Source organism: Ciconia boyciana, chromosome 8 (genome assembly GCF_034638445.1).
Source record: "Ciconia boyciana chromosome 8, ASM3463844v1, whole genome shotgun sequence".
In the NCBI taxonomy this organism is placed as follows: Eukaryota; Metazoa; Chordata; class Aves; order Ciconiiformes; family Ciconiidae; genus Ciconia; species Ciconia boyciana.
Window position 1 is genome coordinate 24052062 of NC_132941.1, and position 18767 is coordinate 24070828.

Consider the following 18767-nt stretch of genomic DNA (forward strand, 5'->3'; position numbering starts at 1 on the left):
CCCAGAAATCCAGCCTGGTAGCAAGATGGCTCAAGCACAGCACAGAGGAGCCCAGAGTAACAAGAGGATTCAGCTCATGACTGCAGCACATGTTAAACCTGTCCGAGAAGCCAGGAACCTCATTTAGCTGCAAGCATGGCATGATACAGAAAGCTACCCCTTGCAGCAAGAAAAAGCATGGTTAACTAAGTGGGAACATGTGGACAACCTGGTTGGAGCACTAGTTTATCATGGTAATGAGCTCCTTTCCTTTTCCAGGAAGCCTCACTGCCCAAAGCCTAACATTATGCAGAACCAAAGGGATCATGTCCCTTCTTGAAGGGAAGACTAAGGCAGCTGAAAGAGCCACTATGGAGAGAACAATGACAATGAAAGAGGCACTCCGAAGCAACAAACAGCAAGAGGGACCCTTTCTAGCTTTTGACAGATAATGAAACTTTTTTTGTGTTTAATTAGTACCTCCAGACACCAAACCCATTTCTTGTGACATCTCCTTGATGGCACTAGCTAGGCCTTAGGCTTGGAGACACACATCTCAGCTTGAACTCAATAGACCTTGGCTTTATACAACCACACAGACGTAAGGCAGAATCCTTTGATGAGGATGCTCTGCTTCCCGCCAGGCAACTTGCTTCAGGAAGAAGAGTTATTTACCTTACAGAGTGCCAAAACCAGAAGGATATGAAGCATTCGGGGGTGTGGAGCTGGGCACAGATGGGTCCCACACACCTGCATTGCAGACATGCTCCTCTGCATCGCTCGACATAACTGCAACAAATCTGCCTCGTCTCAGCACACTGCCAACAAGCAGCATTTCTGTTCAACCCTCAAAGGCCACGATATTCAGATAAACACCATCACATTGGCTGGAGAAGCCCCACAGACCCCCAAAACCTCTTCCAGCTGCCAGTGAGAGAGAACAAGGCTACATGAGAAGCTTTAAGCCTCACTAGATGTTTTTCCCCCATTACTTTTCAAAGCAAGGAGCAGATGAGAAGCTTGTTTCAGTTTCACAGTAAAAACTTATGTCCCTGGAGGCAGCTCGTGAAGAGTACCTTTTTTTGCTACCTTAGAGTACACAACCAGGTCTTTCATCTCCTCCGGGGGCTGGGGAAATCTGTGCCAGGCTGAACCAAGAGACATGCTTTCTGAGGCACAGCGCTTGAAAGTTCGGGGTATACCACAGACACCTTTTGTCTCCCAGAGGAGGACATCGCTTCTGCTGCAGTGAGGAAGATGACTCTACAAACATGTTCCTCATTAGTTCTCTTGGGAAGCTGGTACACAGACAGTTTTTGGATCTTTTGTACTTCAGCTCTTTATGATTTTATTACAAGTTAGCAGCACAAAACTCTGGGTAATACTTTAAAAAAGCCTGTCATCTTTAGGCTCGAGGCATTTATAGCGTTATGAAATTAAAGCATGGGAACAATATTAAAATTCCAAGCTAATAGACACTGCCCTACTCCAAAGTCTTCACGCCATCCAGTACAATAAAAAAGATAAGATGGCTTCCAATGGGATTAGATGATGGAACAAAACCTCAAGAGCAAACATGATGCTCCAGCACTCACGTTGAGCTCAAACAATGAGAACTTTGCTTCGCAGTGCACAGAATGTGTAGTTCTCCAGAAACAAGTGCCTGTTTTGAAAAGCAACCCATCAGACCTGGATCAATGTATGTTCAGGTGAGCAGATTTTCAGCCAAAGAGTTCCACACCCATATGGAAAAATAAGGTCTCTGTAGACCATTTCTGGTGCGTAGGAAAGCCTTTTCAGGAGACCTCAACACTGCCAGACAGTTTCTGTTCCAAGTCAAATATGTAAGCATTCAAAAGCCTTGTCTAGAAAATGGCTTGCCTTTCCTCTTAGGGGGCATAATTTTTCTAAATGATAAAACACATGCAAACTATCTCAGGGTAAACACCATGTTCTTCAGTTTCATTTCACAGCTCAGTATTTTGTTCTCCTCTAATACACACCTTTAGCCTGAGCTATTAAAAGAAAACCTGGAACACTTAAAACAGCAAAAACAAACCCCAAAATATTAAGACAGTTTCAATATTTCAAGAGGCACTAACATTTTTAGAGACCCCACAGGTAATACCTTCAGTGGCTGGGGGAAAACTACAAGAGCATCTTTATGTATTAAAGCCTCACCTCAAACAAGCGACCTCCCAAAGAAAGGTCTGCCTAATGGTTAAAACCATTAAATAGATGAGTTTGTAGCATGAAACATCCCTCTCCTATTCTGCCAATGCATAAGGAACAGCTCTTCAGGAGTAATAAAGATATGAGGATGACAATTCAGGAAGTCCAGCAAATTTAAGCTGCATGTTGCATGAAAGTAAAAGGAAGGAGTGAGTCCCCGTTTTTAAGTTAGTTAGACAAGAGCAGCTAGAATGTATCACCTGCACCTCCATCCATATACTTCTCTCATTGCTGAACAGTTACAGAAATTATGAACGGGCACAGCTCAGAGGACAGTAGCTAAACACCTAAAGCCATGTCCTCCGAGAGCCAAAGAGGTGAACCGAAGAATACGGCCTATGTAGCTTAACCTCCAACCTGAAACAGCAGCCATAAGCAGATGTCTGGAAAAGGGAAAGAGGGTAAGCATACATAACTTCTCCATGCACTCTTCCACCTCCAGTAGTTTTTATTTCCAGTCCTTCCCAAGTCAGTTTGGGCTTCTGGGTGTTCAGAAACATTCAGTGCAGCCTCTTCATGAGCATGTCCAGTTCCTCTCTGAACTCACCCAAACTTTTTGTAGCCACAATAGCCTTTGGCTAGTTCAACAAGTCTACTATTAACTGCCTGAAAAACAACGTCCTCCTTCTTCTGAACCCGCCTCCTGTTAGCTCCATCTGATCCTCCCCGAATCTCATGGCAGAAGTGGACCGTCCTCCCACATCCACCACTGCTGATTTTGCTGACCTGACCTAACCCACTGCCAACCCTTTAATGTTAGCTAGATATAAATAACCTCTTCTTGTCAGAAGGGAAAGAGTAAGATACTAACTTTGATTGCAGAGACTAAATAAGCAGCATTCTATGCCAACTAGCTGTGAATAAATAAGCAGTATTATTTGCTAATTATCAGTAGATATTAAAACCTATGCCTAGTGGACAGCAGAGCAGCAGTGAAGCAGAAAGGACCCAAACTACACACTAAGGCTGTCTGCCCTCAAAACATGGAAAGTAGCAGTGTCAAATGGGGAAAAGTCACACCTTGTTGGGTAGATTTTGCTGCCTTTTCACCAAAACCAAATACATTCAACACCTGGAAAAGAGCTGGACAGAAAGCTGAATGCCTTAACAACTGCACTTGAAGCAAAGCTCCTGCTTGGACTCAGTAATATGCAAACTCCTCCCTGAATACACCCCAAAGCTGACATCTACATTCATTCTGCTCAACTGCAGAAAAAGAGAGAGTCAGCTTTTATTCTGGCACTGTACTTGGGCACTGCTCAGAACGGTATTTATTGTCTGACACCTAGGGAAAAAAAATAAAATACTGCTGCTTGCAAAAACAATTTGACATCTTTCTCTCTCAATTCCCTTAAGTCATGAGTAGCCCACACATTTCAAATGTAGCAAGAGAATGCTGCAAGCAGGTCTAGATCTCAATTTTGCCTTGACAAAAGCAGAACAGCAAACAAAACTGAGTTATCTAGTGGCACGCCTAACTGCAATCTCTGCATGTGTAAAGGTTCAATATTGCCAGCAAGCTGCTGAAACCCGCATGTACTTCTAATGTATAACAGGAAGTCTACATTTTGTTAACAGCAAAATATTGAAGACTTCAAAACTGACGCCAACGGTCTTTGTGATGAAAGGGAACAGAACGGTGCCTCAAATAAGACAAGGAGACTACAAAATTTAAAGAAAACATGCAGGCAAGATCAGATAGAGTCTACTCGCAACACATTAATATCACAAAATGAAATTCTTCAACTCTTTTGACTCATCCAGAACAGAGTCCTGCCTACTTAAAATTTTATTATGCAAAGTTTTCACTAACTTGAGATATTCCTGACAGGGAGCTAGACTACATTTTTCCAGTGGTAAGCAATCATTCGGTATTACGTGGTTCAATGACATCTCAGCCTGAGTGCACAGAGGTGTTACGGCCCCACCAAGGATGCTCACCAAGATAACTATATTTTATCCTTTCGATATTAGCCTCCACTCCTAACCTGTTTGATACAGCCTCCAAAGCTTGAAACTCAAACTGGGAAAGCCCACCCAAGGAGTATTTTACTTTTCACTTCCAGATGATATAACCTTTCCTGCCTCCCAACAGCTGCAAATACTGTACAAGAAACAGTAGCCTGGAAGAAAGATAGCGTGTGGTGCTGGGAAAAACAAGCACACATCTTAACATGAAACATCTGCTTTTTATTGTTTTTTACCGCAGAGCAAAGAAAGAGAGCTTCCCCTTTGGCCTCCCCTGAAACAAGAGCAGAGGGTACCCAATGAAACAGCACCAAGTAACGGTCTGGCTGCTGTGAGTTCAGAGAGGACTGAAACAGAGCATCCACCTTGATTAAACACTGAGTTATGATAAATATTTAGAAGTGGGATTTTGAACTCTCACTATCTTATTGAAAGAGGCTTTAAGGAACACTCTGATCACAATCTGTCTTAAGTGCCTCTACACAGCACTTGCTCACCTTACATCTTCCTCCAAAACACACAGTACCTGGATCACACGCTGAGTATTACTATTATCACAGTGCACTTTGTTCATATTTTGGATTTTTTTCTTCTTTTCCAAGGATCCCTTTATGGGTTATGAGTCACACAGTTGATATTCTTCTAGCATCTGCACAAGGAATGTTTCCACTCCCAGTCCCTCTGGGAGTAGAGGTAAACCCCTCCTAAGTCAAGTCTAAAAGAAGTCGTCCCAAATGGCATTTGTCTTATTAGGCACGGTCAAGTTCACACTCCCAGGTTTCAATACCACTTTACAATACAATAACACTTTAAAAAAAAAAATTTCCCATCTAGTCCAAGGAGTTTTCTTGCAAGCTCCCTTTGATTTGCATCTGAAGATGAGTTTCTTCAGTTCTTCCTACGCTTTTGAAGAAAAGGGTAACCCAGCACTCACCTCTCCCAGCCTTCACAGCAAAGATGATTTGCTCAACATTCCCCCACTTACTGCATTGGTTTACTAAATCATTAACAGACTCTTAATTTAATGCTTTTTAGAATAGCCTGCTCAGCTGATACTCCTTCTCAAGCCTAAGCACAAGCCAGTAACCTAAATGCAGATATTTGAGATCCTTTTTCCTTACCTGACAGATTCAGAAAGCTTGCCACATACTCAGGTGACACCACTGGCCCTCTAAAGAGAGGAGGCGACACTTTCCAAGAGCAGCCCACTCATGTCCATTCATCAAGGCCTCTGCTGCTCCTCAAGAGTTTTTGTAGACTTTAGCTTCTTTGCAGCTTCCGGTTATCCCTCATGGTTCTCCTCCTCCATGTGTGAACCTCGTTTAGGAGCAACCAACAATCCACACACGCCCCAAAAGTTGGGAAGCTGCTTGCAGTCTGGAACTTGCACCAGGATGAAAAAGATCTTTGACAGAAAACCCAAGTATGGTTGCTGCACCTTATGGAAAACAAAGAGCTGCAGCAACCCCCAGCAGGAATTCCTGCCAATTTCTCCCCTACCTGTGCTTAACAGACCCATTTGTGAACAAGTCTAACTCATTATAGCAACAAGAGAAAACCAACCCAACAATACGTGGAGAGCTTTGTGCCAGGTTAGAGAGTTCAGGCAGCTCAGGAACAGGTTTGACAAGCACCAGCAGCAGTACATGGGAAAGGCATGACCAAAAACTCCCCTTTGGGCACAGCACTTACCACCACAGCCTTGCAAGCTTTTAACACTCTGCAACAGGACATTTCAATACCAAGCAAGGTATTGAAACACCAAGTTTCATGTTTAGATCCAAAACTACATCAACAGCTCCTCAAATGTGCTAAAAAGACTACTGGTTTAATAGTCCAATTTCTGATTAAAACTAGATTTTTAGCAGGCATGGGTCAGCAAGCTAAGAAACTAAAAAAAGCAGTCGACGGTTGGTCAGCCACGACATGAACACAAGCAAAACAGCACCGGGGAAGCATTGCTATCATCACTATATATACTTCATATAATTAGTATGGCACAGAGCAGGACATTAATACGTGCATGCTTCACGCATTGCTGTTCTTGCCCCGTTCTGGGCTATCAGCTGATCACCGCCTGCAAGGAATGCCTGGCTGCCTGCTGGTAATGATTCCACAGTAGGAAAGCTGAAGAGAAGCATTATGAATACCTCTTCCCACTTTCTGCAAAAAGGCGGAATTTCAAGAACTTTTTCCCTTTTAAAGGGACCAAGAACTTCATGTTCAATTACTTTCTTCATCCCTTATTTCTAATTTTTTTTTGCCTGGTTTCAGTTCCTATTTATCACACTTTGAAACACTTTTACATGTAAGCCACAGTACAGCAAATCTCCTTTGAATACGTGCAGCATGGGAGACCTGTAGGTGTGTACAGTATGCTAAGAAACACTGAGATTTTCCTTCCAGTAAGTATCCGTAAGCCATCTTCCAGAGCTCTTCAGAAATAATGCCTCCCCATCCTGTCCCAATATTCTGAAGAGGCAAGGGGTTCATAAAGTTGGAATAATTGAAAGGAGAAATGCCCTCCTGCATTCTGCCTCCATCCATGATGATTGCAGATGCTACAGGGACCAGTAACCTTCTGCAGTCTGCTCCAGCATCCACAACTGCTGGATTACAGATGTTATCATGGACATGGCTGCCCAGTCCTACCAGCATTCATTTTATGGGCCTGCTGACCACTGGTTTGTCTAATTACTTTTTGAATGCATCTAAGCCATCAGCTTCCACAAACTCCTAGAACAAGATCCAGAAGTTTGTTGCCTGCTTTTTAAATAAATGCTTCTAATCCTAAGAGTCTCAGACATTTTAGACTCCCCAGGATAGGCAGCTGCTCCTCTGCCTTCAACTCAACTGCCCTTTCTCTATATGTTTTACAGCTCCACTGAAGATGCAATGACCAGAAACGTACAACGCAATAGATGTAGTCACACACTCACCTATTGAAATTCACTCAGCATACTACTCAACGACCCTAATCCTTAGTCAGATTAATATTTCAGCCCTCCAAAAAATAAAACAATGAGAACTACCTGTAGCAAGCAAGAGACCAGTGTGCCAACAATAACCAAATCAATGCCAGGGAGATAAATCCTGATGGTCCCAACTGGCAAGCTGTGCCCGTGCCAAACAATAAGGGGTTTGCCCACTCACCTGCAAAAGAGTTTCTTTCACAAGCCAAAGAAACCACACTACTCACTGCACTCCTAAACATAAGCAAGCACGACAGACACCTGAAAATCCTGTTTGACTTCCCAGCAACAACTTTTCCCATTCAGCTGGCAGCGTGCTACCAACTTCAGAGAAGTCTGGCATTTTTCGAGGATGGCAGAAGAGCTCCGGAAGCCTGATTACACACTGAAGGCATCTTCTTCATTACGCTCATAGGATGAATTATGTATTTAATTAGAAGCAGCCTTAACTAAAAGCTGCTGAAGTTGAACACGGAACATAAGTCTCACTTCACACAAAGAGGCAAACCCACACAATAAAGCAGATGCCAGAACCGTCCAGCTCTGTGCACCGTCTCACACACTCTAAAAACTTCTCGTAGAAGCTGGAGTAAAGCACTATTTTGTACAGATAAACTTAACCTTAACCTCGAAGGCAAACATTACCATTCACAGTTAGGAAATTGCATCTGTATGAAGCCACTTTGATTCAGCTCCCGCTTTCAATCCCTAATCTTCAGTGTAGCTGTCAATTAGAAATGTTCACTACCAAGTAATCTGCTCCACGCGCCAAGTGGCATCTGTCTTCTTTGAAGCCTTAAAACTGACTGGTGAGGACCGCTTTGTACCAGTAGATCACTTGTAGACCCTTTGAACTGCATCCAGGTACGGAGTTAATTGCTGCCAACAGCGGCACTGAAAGCGTCAGCCAATGATCCAACACAAAAAGCTTTTCGGCATCACTGAGCCCCAAAGCTCCATTCACCACAGAAAAATCAGCCTTTACCTTTTGATATAGATACAAGTAGAAAAAGTCCTTGTAACACAAGGTCATACCAAGCTTACTAGAAGACTAAATTTAGCCACCTGTGCCTCAGGCAAGTCTATTAGTTAGGGGAAGCTCAGATACTGGTGTTGAGCACTGGTCCAAGGGCAAATCCCTTGGAAGACTTGACTCCATTTAATTGCAAGTGATCTCAAAGCTATTAACAGGGAGCCCGATCTCAATTCGTCAAAGAGGAGACGTATTTGAATACCACACAAAACTAGCATCAGAACGTTGCAATACTGTTTTAAAGTTGGTTTGCTCAAGTGGTGTAAACTATTACTACATTCAATGTTAGAGTCAGTAAGAGAGGAGCTCAAGAACAGATGGGGTTTCAGCACAAATGTATTTTAGAACACTTCCTTAGCAAGCATATTTCCTACTCTAACACACCTCGCACTACAGTTATAACATGCTATAGAACAGCGGATCAACGAGAACACAGGGATTATTCCAAGCTTTTGTAAATGTTAGCAGAGACTGATTGAACAGTTTGTGAAGACAAGCCCCAGTTTACCAAAAGGTGTCACAGTGAACAGCTTCGTCAAACATTTAATAATTTGCCAAGCCAAAAAGATGGTGATGACTCAGATTCATCAGCTGCATTGGGTCTTAGGATCAGTATCAGCCACGAGCCCACAGAAGGACCACAGCACCCAACTGAGGTTCGATGTCCAGGATCGCTGCAAGCATTCAACAGAATCTACCCACAGAAAAAAAAAAGTTAAAGAATTTGGTTTCAAGACACCACTGGGGAATATCTACACTATCTGCCTCAGCCCTGCAGGCCTTCAGAGACCCCGAAGAACCTATTTTGGTGCAAGAAACCCAAAGAGGAGTATTAGCTCAATCACACAAACAAAACCAGGATTACTGAGATGACTGCACCAAGTCCAAATGAGCACAAGGTTTCTTACAGTAGATGTTAAGTATATATGGCCCAACTAGACACCTGTAAGTCACACTCTATCTCCTCGAGTCTCTGCAAACAGATGGTAACATAGAAGGCTACCTGAACATGGGATGTTCACCCCACAAATAGCTGTTCTTACAACCGAACCTGTCCCTGCAGCATCCCGAGCCAGGAGGATGCCAAGACCCTCAAGTCCCCCAGCCTATATGCTGCAAGCCAAAACCCTGAGCTATTGCCACAGCAGCCAACAAGTTACCCCCCAAACCCTGTCTTTGATCACATTGCCTCCTTAACATCAAAGCACTCGGTTTTCTGTGGAGACCAGAAAGAACAGAACAAGTGGTTCCAAAACACCACGCTCCCAATCATAGATCTTGACAAGTGAAGGCACTCTGGCACACACAATAACTACTAACATTTAGAAGTGATAAAAAACACTGAGTACCAGTGCTGTATCCAGTAAATTTAGACAAAAATAAAGGATCGCATATTGGTTTGGAGCCTAGTATTAGTTTTGGATCTTAACCACTGAATAACAAATTTCAGCAGAGATATTCTCCCCACAGAAGTGGAGCACAGCCTAACTATGATTTACCATCACTGGTGTTGCATCTATCACCAGTAAAACTGAAGCCTTAGCACTGCCAACACTGCACAGAGCTTTTTCAGAATTAGAAATCTGTCAAAACCTTTCCAAACAGAGGACAGCTGGGAAGCAATATCAGATGCCGAAGTGGCTGCAGGCCTGATCTCAGTTGCAGGATAATCATCCAGAGAACCCAAGGACCTCCAAACCGTCTAACCTGGCACTGATGCTAAGCGAGCTGAGGTAGTCCATGGCTAGCAAAATGGGACAACCACAGAGCAAACATTTTTCAGGGTGTGGAAGAACCTCACTACCTGGTGGCTGCACACATAGCACATATTTTGGAAACATTTATTTCCACCTAAGAAGTTACTTCATGCATGTGTGGCCACAATCACTCCCTCCCAGTGCAAACCAGTGTGTTACCACCTGCTACTGCAGCCCTGACAGAAAGCGACAGCAAGAATGAGTCTTCATGAGCCTCCTTAAAGGTGAGACCTTTGAAGTCTAACTTGGACTTGAAAAGAGACAACTACAAAGTATGTGGTCTCTGCTTCATTAAAATAAGATGTTACAGGTTCTTAAGTTTCATTTGTTCATTGAAACTTGTTCTTTTAAGATCTAGGAAATAAAAACAACATAGAAACTAGCCTTGCACATTACAAAGGAAGACAGTTACAAGGTACCTAAGGACAGCCAGCCTAGCCAAAAAGAGGGTTGCTACAGGACTTAAACTTCATAAAAGCTGAATTGTTTCACTACACTTGCCAGAATGGGCTCTGTCAATAGAACAATATTAAGCCGTATTTTAGAGGACTTCCTCTTATTTGTTTTCAATAGATCTAAATAAGCAGAAGTCAGATCTACAAGGAATTTTGAGTCACGAGAAATGAAAGCTTGAAGACCCAGTAAGCCTGAGATGCTTGAGACTGCTACACTTCAGAAACCCCCCTAAAGAATTTTATCCAAGAGTGGTAATAACTCAATTCATATGCCCCTCCTTGCTATGAGGAAGACTAAACAGATGCAGATAGATTTATTTCAAGTCAGTTTTTCCTGTAGCGTGCTCTCCATTAACATGAAGGAAGAAAAATGACCGCATCTGAATCTACCCTCTGATTTATAACTCAAGAGTGAACATGCAGCAGCTAGCAAAGGAACACCGAGTTTGGTTTGTTACTTCTACAAACAAGACGTAACCCAACTTACAGGTGCAACAAAGATAAGTATTTAAGAAAACACACATGCAGATTTGAACCTCCTAAGCACACAAGATTTTCTGCTACATTAGATGAGTTAAATTATGAACTGAGTTCCATAGCAAATCACTAACATGGAAGTGATCATATTTTGCAACATAAAATAAATAGCCTCAAGAAACACATACTTCAGACTGGTTGGCATCACAGAGTTCAAGCAGGTTTCTCCTACAACTTAATTAACCTAGCTGCAGCACTTAAGTACAGCGATTCCTTGTGGGTTGGAAAAAAGCAGTAGCTCTATAGAAAGCAGGTATTCCAGAGTTTTCTTAGCATCACCACAAACTGCATGAATTCACCAAACTTTATTGATACACATTAAAACACGTATATAGGACAGCAACTACTCAGGATATTTAATAAATTATGTGGCCTCCTCTAATGTACCACACGCAGTATGGCCAGTTCATCTTAGAAGACTACAGAAACGTGACAGCTCCAGAAAAAATTACAGCAGATTCAGGACTGCAAAGAAATCTTCACTTCTTTGTAAACAGCCACAATTTTCCCAGCCTAAAGGAATGTCATAATATAATCATAAGGGGGGGGGGGAGCAGGATAGCAGAGGTAGACAGGAAAACAGTTTTCCCATCTCACTGAATATCCACAATTTCTGCATTAAATGCTAGGAATAGCAAATCCAAGCTACTCAATTGTCTTCCACAAAACAGAAACTGTCAGGCTAATCTTCAGGGCAGAACTGCTGTCAGTTCTTCAGGCTATTAAGTTATTATCCAGAAGAGATTTGCTCACAGACAAGCAAACCAAAACAGAAGATTCAAACAGGTAAGAGACATCTATCCATTTCAGAAGATGAGCTGCTTTAAATAGATCTTACGGAAAGGAATAATGTACGAAAAGCCAGGAGAAAATGGTGGTAATCTCACACTGATCATGTTTCATTGTTGGTTTTGCCAACTTCTAGAAATAAGTGGTCTTTTAAAAGGTACGTAGTGTCTGAAGAACCAGAAATCATACAGGTATTTTAGCAAGGAGTTAAAATAACTCCTCCCTCTATAAAAAAAAAAAAGAAAGGTCCAGCAGGATTTAAAAGGGAATATAGTGATGAAGCAGGCACAACAAGTCTGAGATTTTATGTCTCCCTAAAATCACAGAATGGTTTGGGTTGGAAGGGACCAGTAAAGATCACCTAGTCCAACCCACCTGCTGTGGGCAGGGACATCTTTCACTAGATCAGGGTGCTCAAAGCCCCATTCAACCTGACTTTGAACTTTTCCAGTGATGGAGCACCCACAAGTTCTCTGGGCAACCTCTTCCAGTGTCTCACCACTCATCATAAAAAGTTTCCTATGTCCAATCTAAACCTACCCTCTTTCAGTTTAAAGCCATTGCCTCTTACCCTGTCACTGCAGGCTCTGGTAAAAAGTGTCTCTCCATCTTTCTTATAAGCCCCCTTTATATATTGAAAGGTGGCAAGAAGGTCTCCCTGGAGCCTTCTCTTCTCCAGGCTGTACAACCTCAACTTTCTCAGCCCTTCTCTATAGCACAGGTGTTCCAACCCTCTGACCATTTCCACAGCCTCCTCTGGACCCACTCTAACAGGTCCACGTCTTTCTTGCACCAGGGACCCCAGAGCTGGATGCAGTGCTTCCAGGTGTGGTCTTGCAAGAGCAGAGTACAGGGGGAGACTCACCTCCTTTGAGGCAATTCCTTTACATCCTGCAGACCATGCTTTCCACACTGGCACTTCTGCCACCGTAGACTGAAGCCGTCAGTTGTCCCAGCTCTCTGCAAGTCAAGGTGACCACTACCATAATTTCATCAAAACCAGGAACTTTGCAGGACTCCAAAGGTTGTATCTTCAGTGACTACCTGTTTGTGCAGGAACACACTACTAAATAATGTCGGGAAGGAGCTGCTGCCTGTGGTCCACAAAGATACAGCTAGCATATGATGGAGGGAAGTTTCTGGAGTAAAATTCAGGCTGAGAATAGGAAGGCAATGACCAAGAGTTGTGTGACAGCATCTCAAAGAATTGCTCCCACACTCAGGCTTGGATTCATTAGGAATCAAGAAGGTTTTTGGACAACTGGAAGCCTGTAAAAGAATAAGGACTGAATTAACCAAAATAGCACCCGGATACTGGCACTTGCAATCAAAATGGAAGGCTCCTCTGACACTTCAGAAGAAGAACAGAGAAAGCCAGGAGATACAGAGGAGCATGTATCTGAGGATGATGCAGCTTTTGGGGGAAAGAAGCCAATTCATAAGAACTTAATCTCCTCAAAAACCCCTACAGGTGGAACAAGAGTTAGCCATGTAAAAATCAGAAGCTAGAAAAATCAATACAGTACAAGTAAAATAAGATGGAAAGACAAAACCAAGGCACAAGCGTGTTTCTACGCAAATGCTGGATGTCTAGAAGATGGAGAAACTCAAAAGCCTGTTTTTAAAGTGATAATATGGATGTAGCAGGTTCATTCAAAACACAGTGGTGGGCAGACAAGTCAATGGGACGTTCAAAGTATACAAGGACTAAGCAAGCTTTTAGAGGATCTAAACTTTCTTTAGCATACACCACCATTCTTGCAATCTAAGTTTACTGTGTCAGCAAGAAATACCCTGTAAATCAGAATTCCAACCTTAAACCAGAAAAATATAGTCTCAGCCACCCAAGAAATGATAGCAGCTGTCACGCTGTCACCAGGGGGTCTTACAAGCAGGAAACATGGCACTAAGCAGAGACTTCAAATGTCTCCGTGTAAACTGCGCAAGTATCAGGTCAATATGTAAAGCCAAGACTACGTTCTTAAACAGCATAGAGCAACTTCTCCCCAGCAGCAGATGACAGAAACAGCAATTCTTGCCTTCACCTGGAACAGTGGCTGGAGTATTGGTGTGAGCCCCTACTGTGTGATCTGACTGTGCTGTATGAGTAATAGAAGCCAATCCAGACAGTACAGCAAGGCTAAAAGTCCAACAAGGAACCTAAATACAAATTAGTAAGGTTTTATTATTAAAAAAAAAAGGGAAAAGGTCCCATGATTTATTACTGGGTTAAATAATCATAATAGACAATGTCTCCCAAAAGTTAAAATTGTGTTTTACACTCAATCTGTAAAACAGCTTGGCCACCTCCACTCTCCCTGCTTGACCCCAGTAAAGCAAGCCAAGCAAATAAGGCTTCAGGTGGCAAAGGACCACTCAGAAGACAAGGCAACAGCAACAACCTTACTTTACATACAGTCACCCAGGAGGAGGATGGGGAAGCTCCCCACATAGTTTCTTGGCTAAAGCTGCACCAGAGTACCTGAAAGACACTTGCACCAGCTTTCACAGCGCTATTCAGAGGCATCTGAGCAACCACAAACCAGGCAGACACACCAGGCAAATCACAGTTGTCCTAAAGAATGGACTAAATGGATGCAGGACTTCATTTATAAAATATAATTAGCCATGTCTCAGGAGTCAGCTGGAGGTTGTTGTCTGTCTTGTTTTCTTTTGCAGGAGGCAGAGCACATGAGCAAGGAAAAGGCAGCCGATAGACTTCATTGAAGAAACCAAACATACAATGTGACAAGATCCTTCAAAGCTCTTTGGAGAACAAAACTCTATACAATAAAAGGAAAAATCCTTCACATACGCAAATAACTGGTTGAAAACAGATAAGGAAGGGGGAGGAAAGGCATCACTGGTCAGTTTTGTAGCGGAGGGGACTTGCCAAAGGATTCTGCTCTGCTCAACTATATTGAGCCATTCAAGAGAAGGCAGTACTAAGATGACAACATTTGCTACTGTGAATAATTCAACATGATCAGTAAATAAGAGCAATGACTCTAAGGAACTGCAGTAAAATCTCATGATACAAGTGGGTGATACAATTCAAAGCGCAGCACGTCAGGAACAACCACCCTAACTTCAACTTAAAAAAATATGACTGAACTCAAGCCAACACTGGGTAACAGGACACCAGGGCTACAGCGGAGTGTTTCACAAAAACAGTAGCTCCATGGGTTTTTGATCACTAACAAACAAGCAGAATGTCTGTAATTACACAGACAATAATATAGAACAAAATACAAATCCACAGCATACAGTGTTTTCTAAAGAGGCACCCACACCATAAATATCACCTGCTGATCTGATCAGCACCTCTGCCAACCTCCCCCATTTGCTTGTGCCGCCTCTCCTGCCATCCGTCTCTCATGGAGGCTGGAGCAGAGCTGGCAATGACATGAGGAGCAAGGAGAAGAGACATGGAAAGGAAAGTCTAAACAGATGAGGACAACTCAGCCCAGCCAAAAAACCACCAGGAATTGAAAAAGTAGTTCCCTAAAATCGTGAATGTCATGGAGAAAGTGAAGAAGTAATTTGTTCTGAATGTGTTCCTTGCCTTTTTTTTTTTTACACCCCCAGTACTTGTTTTCTGTCTCTTCCTCATGTGTAGACCATGTAAGAAGTAGCCTACACACTTAGTGTTCACCTTTGTGTCTCTCTGTGCAAGGCAGCGAGTATCAAGATGGTTCAAAGTGAGAGGACAAATCCATGGAAGAGAAGCATGAAGGTTACTAAATTCAAACACCTGGCTCAGGGAGGTCATAAACTGCTGGAGAGAGAAAAAATAAAGCAGTATTTCCCCAGATTAGATCTGCTGTATTTGTGTACTCCCTTCTTCAGGCATCTGCTACTGGTTACTAAGCAGGATACTGGGCCAGATGGATTCCTGGTCTCATCTGGTAGCACTTTTAAGGCATTATACAGGATTTCATCTGTTAACCTGAAAATACACAGCAGCTGATTGCTTCAGAAGAGCTGAAAATTATTTTAAAAACCACAAAAAAGGGGGAAATCTCATTGTAAGGAAGGCTGCAAGCGGTTGTGGACTAGGTTGCACTTATGATCTCACCCAGCTCATAACTCCCCTCGCAATGGAACTCTGTGAACCTGCCTGCTTGATCACTCCCACCAGAATATTTTCCATCAGCAACTTTGGCATAGGAAGTCAAATCGTTGTCAATACAGAGAACTGGAACAGCATAAAAACTCCTATGGAAGAGTAAGATAGACGGACTGGAATTAGGCACGGTCATACACTTCAGACTTCGCAAGAAATGCTACTATGAACTGGAAAGCTCTTTAATCCAAGGAGAAGAGACACACAGGGTATTAGCTTGTCACTGTGACCTGTGAACCACCAGCCTGATTCAGCCATGAAGGACACTGGTGCAAAGAAATTACCTGCGACACCGCACAGCATCCCAGAGAGACTTCCCTTGCCATTCTGTGCCCTGTTCATCAGGGGCGTTCAGGGATTAGCTTTAAGCAAACACGTGCACAGAAGAGATCGACAGAGAACCTGGAAAAGAGCAACCACAAGGTTGGTATGCGTGGTTTGAAAATAAGAAGCCAAGAGTTGAGTGCTTTCTGAAAGCACAGAAGGAGAAAAGAGCTGTTTTTATAAGAGGCAACACTGGCACAAACACAGATAGGTACATACCAGCCACAAATAAATTTAGGTGCAAGTTTCCAACCACTGTGGCCAGAGGATAACAGAAGAGCTTTCCACACAAAAAACGCAGCAAGAAGCCCAGATTGGCCTAAACCAGCATGGACTTCAGGTCAGCAGTAGAAAATATGCTGCTATAGTCTTGCACAGTAAAGCAGAGCACTGTGCCTTATCTTCCTCACAGCCCAACAACTCTTAAAAAATAAAAAAGGCACCAGCTGGACACTTTGCTGAGTTCAGAAAAAGCAATTTCAGGACAACCAACATTTGAAAAAATACTTGTATCTAAACAAAGTTTAAGTACTTATGCAAGGTGTAAGTGTAAAGCACTGATTTTATCAAGCTGATAGTCTAAAATTTCATTAGAGTCAGCAATATTTTTGCCAAAAGGTTGCAATATCTGCTGTACCGGGGTACCACTACACCGGCAGCCAGAACTTCAATATGGAGAAGAGAGATTTGCCTGGCCAGTTTGCACCATGATCCCCCATGCTTTCTATGTACATCAGGTTTTTTTAATAAGAATTTTTTGTTTTTCTACACACCACGATATTTAAATTCTAGATCCTTTCTTATCTGGTCACACCTTGCTGGCGGTCACCCTCCCTGTACAAGAACTCTTGCTGATATTTATCACTGCCAGCATCTCCAGCTCATCCCTGACTCAAAGAGCTCTAGTGTCAGCCCAGCTTCACATGGAGAAGACAACTCTGTGCATCTCTCTACAACACCAATGTAATAAAACCCAATTATCCTATCAGTAGCGTTTCACCGCCTAGGCAACACTTCCAAAATTTCAGCAACTGGCAAGCAGTGAGGAATCCTCCATGGCTTTTGCAGCCTGAAGAAAGCAATCTCCCCAAGCTCATAACTCAAATGCGCTCTTTGTATTTTTTGGAATGCGTCTGTGGGAAAGCACTGCTAATATTTGATAAGAGCTTCTCAACAGGAACAAAGCTCATGCTTCTCAGTTCACCCATCATCCTCTCCCAGCAGGCTGGCAGGGACCAAGTTACCAACGCAGCATTAAACCAGGGATATAGAGAAGATGGTTTATTTAGGTGAATCACAGCCAGTAGCTGGGGAGCTGGGAGAAGGAAAAGGCAAGCCCTGAAGAACTTGGGGAGTGGCAGCATAAGCTGGTTACATATATGCATTAGGTCACCGATAAAAAAAAAAAAAAATCAAGTCTGAGATCACACCCATGACAGTGTGACTTCAACCAGGCCGCTGTGAGCCCGATAACAAGAAAGGGGGAAGGTGGAAAACCTCATATCAAGTCAGGAGATAGGAGGCAGCAGGTATTAATGACTGACCGCAAGCTTGGACTTGGTACGCGACACTTTCTATGAACTGAAAAGTCAAGTCACTGTTGAGAAAGGTCAAAGAGGACAGTCACCAGCAGTGAAACAGATTGGGAAGGGAAGACAACAACCCCATGAGCAATTTGGACAAGACAATGAACCCCAACCCTTAAAGTTTCATACCGCGCCAAACAGCACAAATATACAAGTTTCCCAGATACCGGGGGAATATACGACTTCTTCATGCAAAGAAATTGTAAATACGCTTACAGTTACATATAGTGCTTTGTCTCCCTTCGACCTAGGAACACGATCAGGTTTAGAAAGAGTTCCCAAGCCACCTACAACTCCTTCTTTGGCCGGTGCCCTGCCCCACGCTCCCAGCGATGGTCGGAACCACAGTACACGAGAGACGTTTGTCAATAGGTACCCCTTGAGGTGCGCCCACCCCTTCTAAATCCCGCCTTTCTGACCCATTAGCTGATAACAGACCACAGGAAAAAGCCACCGGTGACGGAGGCGGTGCGGGTTCACTGCACCCCTCACCAGGCCGGTTCCCCTCACCCACGCCCCGGGGCGAGGTGGGACCCCCCCCGGGCGCCTCCCAGAGCACAGCTCAGCCAACAGCTAGACTCCCTCAGGGGTCTCTCGGGAGATTTTAAGCAAGCCCCAGAGCCGGCCCCTGCCCTCCCCCGCCGCCGGGGACGGCCGGTCTATCTCCCGACCCCGCGCGGCTCCTCCGCCCGGCAGGAGCCGTTCACGCCAGGAAAACCGCGGCCGCTCCCTCTCCCGCTGGGGAGGGCTGAAGCGACAAGCCCCACGGAGCCTCCTCCGCCACCGCAGGAGGCACGGCCCCGGGAAGGCGGCCGGGCCGCGCCGCGGAGCGAAGCGACCGCCCCCGCCCAGGCCCCGCAGCGACGGCGGCCCCACTGCCCCCTGCGCTCATACCTGGCTCCGGCGGCGCTGAGCTCCCCGGGCGGGCGGGCGGGTGAGGTGAGCTGGGCTGGGCTGGGCTGGGCCGGGCCGGGCTGGGCTGGGCTGGGCTGGGCTGGGCTGGGCTGGG

The 18767-nt window shown here is 44.0% G+C and overlaps 1 protein-coding gene across 6 annotated transcripts in view; it reads right to left on the reverse strand.

Annotated features, from left to right (window-relative positions):
• The window catches only part of CSNK1G1 (casein kinase 1 gamma 1), a 109306-nt gene extending 90539 nt beyond the window's left edge, over positions 1–18767 (reverse strand). For 3 of the 6 annotated variants that reach the window (XM_072869270.1, XM_072869268.1, XM_072869267.1), the window contains exons 1-2: positions 18653–18765; positions 16133–16250 (exon numbers count right to left, since the gene is read on the reverse strand). The gene's annotated coding sequence lies outside the window, so the exon portion shown is untranslated. Of the gene's footprint in view, positions 1–16132; positions 16251–18652 lie in introns of all 6 variants that reach the window. The other 3 variants (XM_072869271.1, XM_072869269.1, XM_072869266.1) reach the window with 1 other exon arrangement.